This window comes from Lygodium microphyllum, chromosome 2 (genome assembly GCF_053477565.2).
Source record: "Lygodium microphyllum isolate KBCC chromosome 2, Lygodium_microphyllum_v1.1.10, whole genome shotgun sequence".
Lineage (NCBI taxonomy): Eukaryota > Viridiplantae > Streptophyta > Polypodiopsida > Schizaeales > Lygodiaceae > Lygodium > Lygodium microphyllum.
In genome coordinates, this window is record NC_141136.1 from 192814775 (window position 1) to 192829023 (window position 14249).

The window sequence follows — 14249 nt, forward strand, 5'->3', positions numbered from 1 at the left end:
CTATTTGAACTACTGTACGAAGCTATAAGAATCATCTCTTGGTTCGGATCGAAGCATCTCTAATATTGGATGCTATTCTAACTTGGTTAGGATTGAAGCATCTCTAATACTGTGTTACTTCACTTGTTGGCTAAATTATACAACACAACTGCTGCTTGGTCAAGATTTCCACTTTAGGGATCTTTCCCTATCAACATTTGCTCTTGGTCTCTTGATCTAGCTCTTTCTATGAATGCTAATATGTGCTGGAGCTAGTTATTTCAACCTCTTTTCTTTGCCTATAAATTCTTTATGCTCGCATAAACCTAGTGACTTACTACAAAAGATATTTTCCTAGTCTCCTTTGAAAAGATAGGGGGAGAGAGAGAGAGAGAGAGAGAGAGAGAGAGAGAGAGAGAGAGAGCTCTTGCAAGACATATAACACATTGGGAATGCATTCAAGTCAGAGAGGGAGCCAGGGAGAGAGAAAGAGGAGAGAGAAGACTGCAGAGGAGAGAGAAAGACTGCAAGAAGAGAGAGAATAAGAGTGATGAGGAGAGAGAAAGACTAGATTTAGAGAGAGAAAGAGAAGAAAGAAGGGGAAGCCATAGAAGCTGTGAGCAAGAAGGGAGAGAAAGTCTGTAATTGTATCAATGTGTCAAAAAGATGTGAAAATTTACATCTTCTCTCCTTTTATACCAATGTCAGTGTGACATGGCATAATATCAACATTATTAACACTTATTTGCTATTCCCAGCTTCTTACAAAGCACTTGCATCAAAACTAGGATAGAAGAAGCTAGTGTGTATGCAAACAAACAATGTTGTTGATCAAGCACTTACTCATGATGGTAGGCCATGAAAACAATTCATAGATCATCAATGTACATATAAATAGTCAATTTCAAAACTTTCTAAAATGTGATTTGATCATCTTTTAGATGAGCAAGACGGTGTTTAATGATCAAAGATAAGCCCTTCTCACAACCCCTAAACATGACGATAAGGAGTGCCATTTGGGAAATTGAGTTTGTCAAAGAACTCAAAACAAAAAAAATTTCAATGTTTCACGAACACAACTCAACCAAGACATGAACAAAAATGACCAAATATGCCTCTTGTAGCCTCAAATACTCCAAAATCAAACACAAGGTAGAGCATCAACAACATAAAAATTTGAGTCTAGGAAAACAAAATTACTTTGTACATCTTTGAGATTGTTACAACGCTTCGAGCTTCCAACATCTAAATTTTGCAAACTCAATCAACACACATGAACATCCATACACTTGTACGGTATCTTCCTCTCTCTTCTCTCTCAAGACAAAATTTGATTATGAAGGGAAGGGCAAGGGCCCCTTACAACTTCTCTCTAGCCCCTTATATAGATTTTCTCCAAGCGCTGAGTTGGGCTTTGTAAGCTTTTAGCTTTCAATTCGTTTAAGGCTTTTAATAAAGCTTAAAGAGCTTTATCGACTCTCTAAGGAACACTAATAACCTTTTAACATTTTCCAAAAATCTTTTGGTAAGCATTTTCGTTTCTTGTTTTGGCACCCTTCACATAATTGCATGAAGCCAAACATTGAATCAGGCCGCTAGCTCATATCTAGCAAAAATCATACTCTGTAAGCCATGAGAGTACTCCTTCATCATTGTCATCTTAGCATCCAAGCAAGCTACACAAATTAATGGCATCATAGTGTAGTGCGTTTAACACTGCTTAAAATCTTGTGGACCTCATCATTTCGTGTCAAATCTTTGTGAGCTACATTTGTATGAAAGAAGCATACTTTTGAGAGACTTGACAAAATGTAGAGAGGCAAGGAAACCTATCTTGTCATTCTTGAAAAGAGCTTGGAGCATATCTTCATCAATTTTTACTGCTTTCTTACTTTCCTCGGTATAACAAATTAAGGTCTCCTTTTGAATGGTGATGGTCATTTTCCCGTAAGAATTTAGCACCAATGTCAGCCATGCAACAAGGTGAGAGGGAGGGGAGTTGGTATGTCGAGCTACAGTGCCATTTCAGTAGAAAAAGATAATGAAACTCCTCTTCAAAGCACACTTTTGAGAGACTTGACAGAATCTAGAGAGGCAAGGAAACTTATCTTGTAATTCTTGAAAAGAGCTTGGAGCATATCTTCATCAATTTTTACTGCTTTCTTACTTTCCTTGGTATAACAAATTAAGGTCTCCTTTTGAATGGTGATGGTCATTTTCCCAGGAGAATTTAGCACCAATTTCACCCATGCAACAAGGTGAGAGGGAGGGGAGTTGGTATGTTGAGCTACAGAGCCATTTCAGTAGAAAAAGATAATGAAACTCCTCTTCAAGATCAACAGTTTATAAAACAGACTTCAAATAGCAAGAAGAATGTTGTTTGACGAGGCTACTTTTTTGTACATTCACATCAACATCCAACAATAGCTTTTCATTGACCCACAATAAAGATGACCTTCATTGTTGATTTCTCTGAGATTGTTGTGATTTCCTTTCTTCTACTCAGTCTTAATCTTGAACTTACCATGAGACCAAATTGATGTTCATATAGCCTATAATTTTGGTATCATTTAGTCACAATTGTTGAAGCACCTCCTCACCAACACATATCGTAACAATGCCAATCCTCTTGTCCTTCAAAGCAAGGCATGTGATGAGATTGATAATAATATGAGCCCCAATGGCAATGATAGGATTGTCCTATAGACACTACTCCACCACTAATATTCACATGATCAGACATTCGCCACATGTACATATGTACTCATACACATAGTACATACATAGACACATGTCACATACTACTTATACTTGCTCCTTCTTTACATACTCATACACATGACTCACACACACCTCTCCACACACACACACACACACATTACTCAGCATTACATCTACTCTTGTATTCATACATACATATACACAATTCTTAGAACCAAAAGATTTGAGGTACTCATGGTCCAATAACTTGAGCTAGTCAGATCTTTGAAGCATGCATCTTGAAAGTTGCAAAGCAAGATAGAGCTTCACCTAAAACCCATAAATGCTAAGGGACTTCCCCTCTTCATAGACTTGAGTACAAATAATACCTCCCTTTAAATGAATGGTTTATCCAAGAGCAAGCTAATTTGAGCAAGGTGCCAAGGACTCTCTCCATTTCCACATCCAAGATTTTAGCAACACTCTAAGACCAATCAACAATACTCTTGGACTAAACTTCAACTAGCACTGAGAGATGCTTGTGGAAAAAATTAGCATATCCTAGTCATCAGTAAAGGCGTATCTATTTTTGTTCTAAATAAATGTGATAGTCTCAGCATATATATATATCCCATAGCTTATAGATACTATGGCCAATTTAATATATTTATTTCAATATTTGTTTTGCATGAATGGCAAAAGAGCCTTCAAAATCTCGATACACCTTAGAAATGTTGGAAAATAAAAAAATTTGGAGTTGTAACTCAACCTACTCGAGTTTCAAAAAAGAAAAATAAAAAATAAGAGTATAGCCATTTGGTGACATATAGCCACTAAAATCATCTATGGGTAGGATGCCCAAGAGAGGGTGGAAATCCTGGTTCACAGTGGTGGAAAAAATACAAAAGGGACACAAATCCTATTTCATAGGGGTACAAATCAAAAGGGACACAAACCCTTATCCTAAAAAGGTGTACCACCCTGGAAAAATAAAAAATCCTAACCTTAGTTTTGGTCTATATAAGGGTGGTAGGTCTCACTTGTATTCACCCTTTTGGTGCATCTATGTTGTGGAAGCTCTATCAGTGCAACTATTGAAGTTTTCGATTCTCTTATTCTATTCAATCATCTTGCCTGCATTGTTGAGAGTGGATAAGAGAGAGAGAGAGTGAGAGGTGTGTCCAGTGTGAGGGTATGTCACCTTCTTTTCTTCTTCTTCTTCTCTACTATCTTCTTGCCTTGTTGGTGTGCTTGGTGGTAAATGCAAAAGAGAAATAACATTGAATCATATTTCTTGGATCCTCAAACCATATTCAAGCCTTTAATCTTTTTAATTACAATCTGGGAAGGTAAGATAGGTGAGTTCACTACACCTCGCAACTAGTCTTGTATTCTTGCTTTCTTGGGATAAAGAGGAGAATACATGCTTAGTTAGAGTGAAGTGTCAAGAGATAAGGTGAGAGATTGTTGCCAAAGTGAGTTGCAACTCTTGAAATAATAGAAGTCCATCTCAACTATTGTATATTTAGCCCAATAGCAAACCATCCCCAAGTATAGATAATTCCTAACCAAGTATGATCATGATAAGAGAACTAAAACAATCACCATAAAGATATGAGAAGGCATACAAAGAGTGGAGATTCTCCTTTTTGTAAAGCTCATACATAGGGATCTACACCTATTAGAGTGATCATTTGGGAGAGAAACTTGGGAGAAAACTAACATTGTGGCAAAATTTAAATTCACAAAGTATGAAATGGGTAATGATGGGGTTAAGCTTGACAATCCCTGATCCTAACTTGAAATTGTATGCCATGCTGATACAGACATTGTTCTCTAGCACTTTCCATAATTCAACAATCAACAAGATCCACTTGGACATTTTGAAGATTTGGTTATAGGATACCTATAAAATATAGATCTAAATACTTATGCAAGTAGCACAATCCATGTAGTGGCCAAAGTACATAATGATGCTACTAAGTATGAGGAGGTCCTTGATGGGGAGTAAGAAACCTACAATTGCAAATGCTACAAGTAAGACTGCTATGGTTAGATTTGGAGGTATACTAACCACCATCATTGATGAAGCATTGAATGATCCTAATATAGCCAAGGAATTGAAAAAAAGTACCTAGGAAGACAACACAATGTCATGAGTGTTTGTAGAAGATAACTTGAAAAGAAAGGGAGACTAGAAAGATAGGTAAAACATGGATAGATGCAAGAAGTAGAGTTCTCTTAGACATCACAAACTAAGAAAAGGCTACAAACTCAAAAGGAAAGGAAGATAGAAGAGGAGAGAAGGAAAATGTCTGAAAAATGTAGCAAGCTGAGCTAGAGGCCATTCAAAAGTAGAAAAAATAAAAATAAAAATTAGGAGAAGATACACAGAAGGATGACTAGGAGAAGAGCAAGGAGAAAGGTTCCACCAATGTAGAGAAGAAGAAGAAGTTAGGTAGTAATCTTTTTAGAATTTAGACTTGTAGAATTGATATCTCAAGATCTAAAAATAAAAGTTTATGACTAGAAAAAATTAAAAATTCCCTCAAAGTAGTCAAAAACTTACTTTTGGGATTTTCTAGATTCAACATAGATAACTGTTGGTTTCAAGCATGGTAATTGAGAGGCACAATGTCAAGGTGGATTGTAGATGCTCTTGCTCATTAAGACATGTGATTCATGCTAAGTGAGGTGATTCAAGAGATGTGTGTGCATGTGTGCGCACAAGTAATAGGAAAATGGCTAAGATCAAGAGTAATTTTATTCATTATGAGATGTCTCATATATAGGCCCAATACCATCAAGTGAGAACCAAGCTTTTCTTACATCATAGGTGAGCTAGATGCCACTTTGCACCAAATCCTCTATCTAAAATTACTTATGATCCCTTTTTTATTATTTTAGAGCTAGTTTTCATACTCTTTCCATGCCCAACATCAAGTGTATACTCTTATGATTTCAAATCCTAACAATACATATGCAAGATAACAATATTTTCAACACCCTCCCATGGTCCAAACATGGCATATTTTGGCTCATGTGGACTTAGGTTGAGTTTACATCAATCTTCATGTGGAAGGGCTTAAGACTATCAAGTAAGATCCTAAGAAAGCATTGAGTCTGACATCTTGGATACTAAGGTACTATTCCAAGAAAGCATTGATTTGATTACTTGGCTACCAAGCTAGTAACCACTATTCAACCAGCTTAGTAAATAGTAAAGCTACTATATTTTAGCTTTTATCAATGTCCAACCTATTAGGTCCTTTCCAATATTTGATGGTGTTTCTTAGATTGATTTTTCCAAGCTCTTCATATCTATGAAATCTTTGTTTAGCTTTTCTCCTTTTGGGTCTTGTTTTTGGATCTCCATGAACTTTTTTCGTGTTTAAAATTTCACCATATAAGTCCAAGAAAAGTGAAGACTCACTATGCTTAATAGTAAGAACTTCATAGTTTCTTCATGTAGTGAGACTCTAATAAAACATTTGAAACATTGATTAATGGGATGGAAAAAATCTTTAGATTGATATAGACCTTCCAAAATTCAAATTTAGAGTGATTAATCATGCAATTGAGGGGCCAAGCATAGATTGCTATGCATAACGGTAATCATATAAAGTGGCTTTAAAACAGAATGAGAATCATAATACTTGTCAAGATCAAATAAGCAATCAATAGTTGTAAAGATCAAACTAGCCATCATGGTGATGATGATGATGATTAGTGGATATATTCACCTTTGAGTTGATATTTGTGGGAATTTTTGTGCATCCACACAATCACGAGATCAAGGAAATAGCTATGGAGGATGATGTAAGAGAGTAAGACAGACAAGCTAGATACAAAGTAGAAATGTAGTTGCAATGATAGATCCAAGTATTGTCTATTATAATGAGAATGAGCCTCTTGAATAAGTTGAGGGAAGTAGCTTGTTTACATCATGAGTGATGCCATGAGTCCAACTACTTCTCTTAAAATGGTCCAAATAAATCTCTCCCTTTTTCCACCAACTAGGGGAGAATTCACATGAGCATGTTAGAAAGGTCTGTTTCCAACACCCTCCCTCCTTGGTATGAATAATAGGCAAGTAATGTACAATGTAGGTGATGACTGGCAAATCAATGCAAATATAGGCACAAAAATATGCTCACATGGAAACAACTTTTTGTAAAATGACTCATTGCAATTGTACCCCTTTGTTAAAATTTCAACTATGAAGCAATGTAAAATGTGTAGTCCAAAAGAGACACACTATAAAATATTGCTAGGAAAAGGAAAGTTCAAACCCTTTTGTCTCATTCCAAAAATTGAAAGGTCCTTAGACCTTAGTCCATGTATGCATATTTGAATTTTTATAATTCAAGAAAGGAAAAGGAGGTGGTTGCAGCCGTGGGATTTGGGGAGGTGGGAGGTTGAGGTGGTTACACCCTCTCTCTTCCTTTATCTTCTCTTGTCACGGTTCATTTCTCCCTCTCTCATTTTGGCACAACACTTGCCTTCTTGTTCTTGCTTTTCTCTCTTGTACTCCTTTGCAAAATCTAATGGAGAGTGAGGAAGAGGAAGTCTAGGGTGAGGATGGAAGAATTGTCCAATTTCTTGTGTGCCTTCCTCTTGTGTGTTTGGAGAGCATGGATTCTTGGTGAGAAGGAGAGTTTTCTTGCAGGTTTTTGTGGCCAGCAAATGTATTTGTAGCGTCTCTTGGCCGGTTCGTGGTTCATATTGTGTTGTGGCAGGGTGCTCTTCAGTAGGATAGGATAGATATGGGCTAGATGGCACTCACTCTAAAAGATAAATGAACATCTAAAACTTCAAAAAGGAAGTCTAAGATTTCAAACTTCAAATTCCATCAAGTACTCATAAAGACTAGGATTACTAGGGAAGGACATCTAGAACTTTAACAACAAGTCTAGGATTGTAGGTGCACTTTACCTACATGCCAAATCTAGATGGAAGAAGACATATTTGTCATGTACTCATGATATCTTACAATCTCTCACCCTGCAAGTTCTCCTACTATCTACTCCTACCTAGTCAGCTAATCTTAGATAAAATCCGCAACCCACCAAGTAAGAAGAATGTGATCCTCCCATATCCTCTTGAGGGTTCCAATTCCTCCTCCTTTACCCTTTCATTCTAGATTCTTGCGGGTACTTTTTGTAGATTTTTCATGTTTTTTTTTTCTCTTGGTGAATGTTTGTAGCACTCTCATGTGGGGTCTTGACTTTGCTACACTCATAGAAACTTGAGCTTGTAGAGCTAATCCATCTTTTTTTGCATATCGAGTAAGAGGGTCAAAGGAATAGGCTCTTCATCTACTTTCTCCTTGCCCTTCTTATAGAACTAGATTCTCCTTTTTCAAGGGCTAAAATAGCCATAACGTGATCTTGGATTGAAGTTTCTAATGATCCTTGGATAGCTTTTATGAGATCTTATCTTTCTTGTTGTGCCCATCCATCCTCTAGTTTGTTAGACTCTTTCTTAGAGATTTTGGCGACCACATCAACCAATCTTTTCTTCATCACCTATAGTGTCTTCCCTATTGTTCATCACCTATAGTGCCTTTTCTGTTGTTGCTATTTTTTCTTTTCTTTTTCTATTGAGTCAAATCTAGAGCTAAGCATCAATTGTTCATAGGCACACCTAGGAAGGTGGCTATAAGGATAGTATGAATCCATAGTTAATGATCATAATTTTTTGACTTTGTGTGGCTTAGCTTGGAGGGTCTTTTTTAAAGACCTTGTGGGCTTGTACAAGTGACCTTGCACATGCTAGGAAAAAAGTGCTCCACATACACTAATTGATAAAATATGAATATGCATTTAGAGACCTTCAGGGGATTGAAGTATGGATTCATTTAATGCACTATAAACTTGTAATAATTTTTCTTAATGGATAAAATGAACCAAAATTTTCTTTTTAAGATTGATTAGCTAATAAAAGTTTCATCCATTGTTAACAATTGGTAAAGTTCACCTACCATTAAATCTAAATCTATCTTCATTGCACATCTGTCATCTAATCAATGAATATGATACATGAGAATGAAGGTGACATAGTCTATTACTTAGTCCATGTTGATATTTTTTTAGTTGGTTCAATAGTGTCAAGTGTAGTGTAGTTTGTGGTATTACTTCTGTTTTGATGGTCATGATAATGCATTTAAGACTACAGTGTGTATATTTTTTTAAAATTTTGTTGCTTGATATATGAGGATTAGGGTGCCTATTTGTTTGCATTTCATGAAGCTATCGGTTGCATGTGTGGGTAGGTCATGTTGAATTCTTTTTAGGATGTGGTTTGCTTGGGGTGGTCTTTTGTGTTGTGGACAAATTGATACTCTCATGACATCTTTTTCTTTTTTTTTTGCTATTTTGGGGCCTCCTCTATGTCTATTTGTAGTGTGTGTGTATTTTTAAAAAATCTGAATGGCACCTCAAACTCCTCCCCTAGTCCAATATATTATGTAGGTTGATTAGATTATTCTCAATTTTTGGAATTAGATCTTATTACTAAGACCGCTCTATCCCATTTTGTGGCTCTCTCATTGCCACTCATTCTTGATAATCCTACACTATGTGATGAATTATTAGCTGCTTAGAGCAAAAATAGTCTAGCTTTGTTCATGGGACCATTGCCCTGATGATACCTCAAGGATTGGGGAAGATTTTGTCTCTTCCTTATCGTGGGGAGACCTTTCTAGTAGCCCACCTGCTCTCTTTCAATGCTAATATTATGAAGCTCTTGTAGAGATAGACCAAGGAGTTATTGGATGCTAAACAGGTCATCACCACATCCAAAGTTTGTGTTTCCATTATCTTTGATCCCTTTTGGAAACAATTATATCAGTTCCTTTAGGGTAGGTTTATACCTACCAACACTCCATCTAATTACATGTCTAAGGAGTTATTTACTACTTCTAGAATGGTGCTCAAGGATATAACCATTGATTGGAGTTTATTTCTCATTACCAAAATGGATCAACACTTTTATTATGGTGACGAGGGGTGATGTGACTAATGTCATGTATATTTCTTACTTATATGTTTTCTTGATATACTCTACCCCTACAAATGAAATTCCACCACCTCTTGAAATTCCTCCAATGGTTCCCTCTTTTTCTAGTGAAGATTTTTGAATCTATCCCTCAAGATCATGACTTCCCTCCTCCTCTAATTATTTGAAGGAAGTGCTTAAAGTGTGTGGCTAAAACGGTTTTTGCTTTAGTTCCTCCAATGTCCATTCCTACTACATCTAGCAGTACCCTTATTGCATGCCTAATACCTCTAGATTTACAAAAATGGTAGTTTCGACGTAACAATTCTTTCTCTATATCACCTAGTGGTAGGAGATGCCATTCCTTTCTTATGTAAGGATATTTAGAGTTCCATATAAATATTAGTTATTATAGCTTGTGTTTAGCAATTGTACTCTTCTTTCCCTGAGAAGATGCAACACTCCAAGGAGGAGTTACATAAGGCTAATACTGAGCTTGCCTTTATTAAGGAAACTCTTTCCAATCTTTTGAAACAAATGGAGTCACAGACTAGATTGTTGCAAGATCAATTAACTGAAGCAAAGGCTCAAGTAGCTACTTTCAATGAGGATAACGATCAATTTTTTCAAGAAACCCAGGATCTTAAAGCTTTAATTGTTGACCAATTAGTGGAATTACAATTAGTAAATTGTACAGTTGAGCATCAAAATACCCAAATTGAGGAGTTAAAAAAACAGTTGGCTCAGCTACACTCCATGTCCTAATGTACAATTAGTGCTATCTTTATTAGCTACAAACTTGGCTGCTCTCCAATGTAATGCAACCTTCTGTCCTTTATTCCAAGCTAAGTTGGAAAGGATTCAATCTAAAATGTACCTTTTGTGGTCTTGTTTTGAGCAGTTTATGGAATACATCCTGCTACATCATTTTTTCTTTGTGCACAATCAATAACAAAAGCTAGTGTTTTACATGAAGCTATTCACCATGGGTTTGCATCCTCCAAAGGATGGATAGAGTGGTGCTTGGTCCTCAAATCTCCTAGCGTAGAAGTTGCTCGAATGGTTTTTGTTGATTCAATGATATGAGACATCATGCTAATGTCTTACATGTATCTTAGAGGTGACCTTCTAATTTCAAAAAATGAGGATATGTCTTGGTATGTGGGAGATGTTATCTTGCAAGCTGTTCTTTATGTCAAACATTAAGAGTTGCACATGGATGAGATTTTTTAAGCCTATTCTTCCAAAGTGGATGCATGTCTTGAGATTTCTTGATATTCAATGATAGAGTTTATGGTATTGAATTATAGACAATTGAAAACCAATGTATGATTACAAAATACTAAACAAATGAGAGATGATATTTTAGCCCATGTTTCTAAACAATTCCCCGTTGATACCTCCTTCTTTGAAGCTTGTAACCATCGCTTTGTTCTAGGTCCATTAGTACAACAGATGGCTCACATATTAGATTCTTATCTATCTATACTTCAAATGATTCTCCATGTTATTTCTCCTGTTCTTTTTCAACCACAAGGTACTCCCCAAATTCCTATCTTTACTCATTGCCCATATATTGTGGATCGTGTTTTCTATCCTACTCCTCCTTGTTCTTCACCATCTACCACACTCCTTTCCACTTTTCTAGTATATTTACTAACTTTTTTCTTATCCAATTTAGTTAAATTACGTGAATATCCATATTTAACCCTTTCTTATTTTTATGCTTTTTTCCATCTATCCCTTCATCCCTTGATACTTATTCCTCTTCCTTTATATACTACTTTTACTCCTAGCCCCTCTCAGTTGGTTAGTAGCCACTTTGGTTTTGATTTGTAGATACAAAGACGAAGAGGGTGGAGCCAAATAGATTTGTTAACAAGGCCTCAAATTAATTGGCCTATGATTCTAGGGGATTGACAGACTCTTATCCAAGCTTATTAGAAATATTTGCAGTTTGTGTAGAGGTGTGTATGAGGGTAGTGCTCCTCTCCCTCACCCACATGATGGCGTCGTGGTATGCACGTTGATAGCGTCCACCCTCTATCTGTGATTTCTCGTCCCTCTAGCCTTTTCGGCTTCTTGTAATTATTCTCGTGCCTCAGTTGCACTTCATAATATACATATCGAGTTACCTCATTTCCGTGTCGTGTTACCTTGCCCGTTACGTGTTACCTGCGGTTTTCCGTGACGCGTTCCGTGTCGCGTTCCGTGTACCTCCAAAAACGCTTCCGCATTGCTGTGGGGCTACCGATTAGAGGGTGATCCCTCATGAGGCAGGCTCCATAGGGTGGGTGTTGCCTACCCAAAGACGGCACCGAGAGGTCGTCGTCACACTTGGTCTATCATCAATCTATTGATCCTTCAATTAGATTAATTGCTCATTTTGCTTGGTACCTAGCGTACATGCATCTTCATTCTCATAATGATTAGAAGCTAGTACCAAAGTTATGTATGAATGCCAATGTGGATGTTGATTTCTGTCAGTTGGATATTGTTTATTTCCATACTCTGTCTTTCAAGTAGATATCTTGTTCTTGTGGAGAGGATGTGCTATTTGCAATTTTTTCAAAATCCTTCCAAGATATTTATGGATGAATCCTTTTCCATGGATAGGTTTTGAAATCATCAAGATTTTAAAGGAGAACATATTCATTGATGATTTCTTTATGGATGTAATTGGTGGAGTGAGCTTTAATGGAATCTCTTTTCATTCTCCCTTATTGGGATATCATTCAGATTTCTATGTATTATGTGTTAGTATGTGAGTGTGTTTAATTTCTGTTCATGTGGAGATATGGTTTGAGAAAGCAGAAACGATTTGAGGATTTTGATTTATAGATTTTGCTAAAGTTTTAAAGAATAGCAAAGGATTGGAAGAACCTCATATATCCTTTACTAAATTTTTTGTCAATTTTATAAGCTAATAATTGGTTTATGCTTTAAGGTATTTTCCTTTCGTTAATCTTTTTTATAGATCCAGGTTATTTTGGAGATTGATGGGATTGAAGTTCGTTCATGGATACTAATTGATCGATGTTCAAGAAAGAAGTTTTGAGCTGGTTTTTGGATTTAATATTCTTTCTTGTTTCAAGGTCGTGATGAGGACACTCCTTGATTAATTGTGGGGATATGCTGAGAGTTGAATTAACTTATTTTTTGGGGTTGATTTTTGCTATTTTGTGTTTATTTTGTGATAGATTGATTGGTTTTTTTTAAAGTTTGAAAGTGTTTTAGAGTGTGTTGGGATCCATTGAGAAGATTTGAGAAGTTGTAATGTATCTATTTGGTTTTGATAGGGTCTACTTTGCTTCTGTTTTGGTTTGTTTTCTTTCTATTTGTGAGGTTAAGATTGCAACTGAGTCTTTTTGGCAATGATTCACAGTGTGATGGAAGGTTTTTGATGGTTTGAATTGGTTTTGATTTGAGCTTTATGGTTTTTATGCCTTCTGTAGAGCTTTTGTAGTGTTCTCTAAAGCTTTTGTATCTGATTTGTAAGTCTTTGTTTGTTTCTACAAGTGTTTTGATGGATATGTTTTCAGATTGAGGAATGTTTTGTAATCTTGAAAAAGAAAGAATATAAGCTTGAAATAAATTGAAGAAGCAGAAAACGTAGCTGAAGAAGACTTGAATTGAAGGACTGCAGTGACAGTGACACTGATGAGCTCTCAAGGGACACTATAATGGCTCTGGTGACTCTTTATATCAGGCATACCTCTTAGTTAGGAGAGGTATCCATGACCCAGAGAGGATAATTGAGAGTAATTATTTATTATTTAAATTTGCAATTGAGAGAGAGCATATCTACGAGAGATAGAGTATGAGAGATAGCCAATTTTTTATATGAGAAACATTGTATCTACAAGAGAGAGATGAGAGAAAGACTATGAAGATAATGAAAGATGAATACTATGTAATCAATTCCATTCAAAGTTGATATTTCCTTTGTGTAACTTTGGTTCTTCGATGGCTTCTATGAAGAATATGTTGAAGATTTATTGTCATAAATCCATGGGAGATCTGCTATGTGATATTACATGAAGATTTGTAAAGATTAGAGTGTTGTTTTTCTTCTTTTTGTTGATTAAAATATGAAGAAAATTCTTGCTTATGTGACAAGAGAGATTTTCTTGCAATAGATTCTCCGTTTTCTTGGTGTTCCTCTTGGAAATCCATTTTATATCCCAATGAGCATGACCAACAACTTCCTCAAAACAAGTGGACTCAACATCCTCAACCACCTTTACCACATAAGCATAATGATGAGCTAAATAACCTTTAAAGCCAAATATTTTAATAGGATATATAACCCTGCTAAACCTACGTATCACGAAATCACTCAGTGGAGCCTTTACATTACCATGTGCTTTTTGTACACCTAGTGTCTTGATTGAAGGAATACCAAGCTCATCATCCAAACTCTCTAAACCACTGGAATCTCCATCAAATCCCAAATGACTAGTAGATTTATCATTACCACATCTGTCACTTCATTCCTTTGTCTTTACTTGTAACACTTTAGATACACCTAAAGATGTGAGTTTACTCCTTAGTCTCCCAAACAAGGGTTA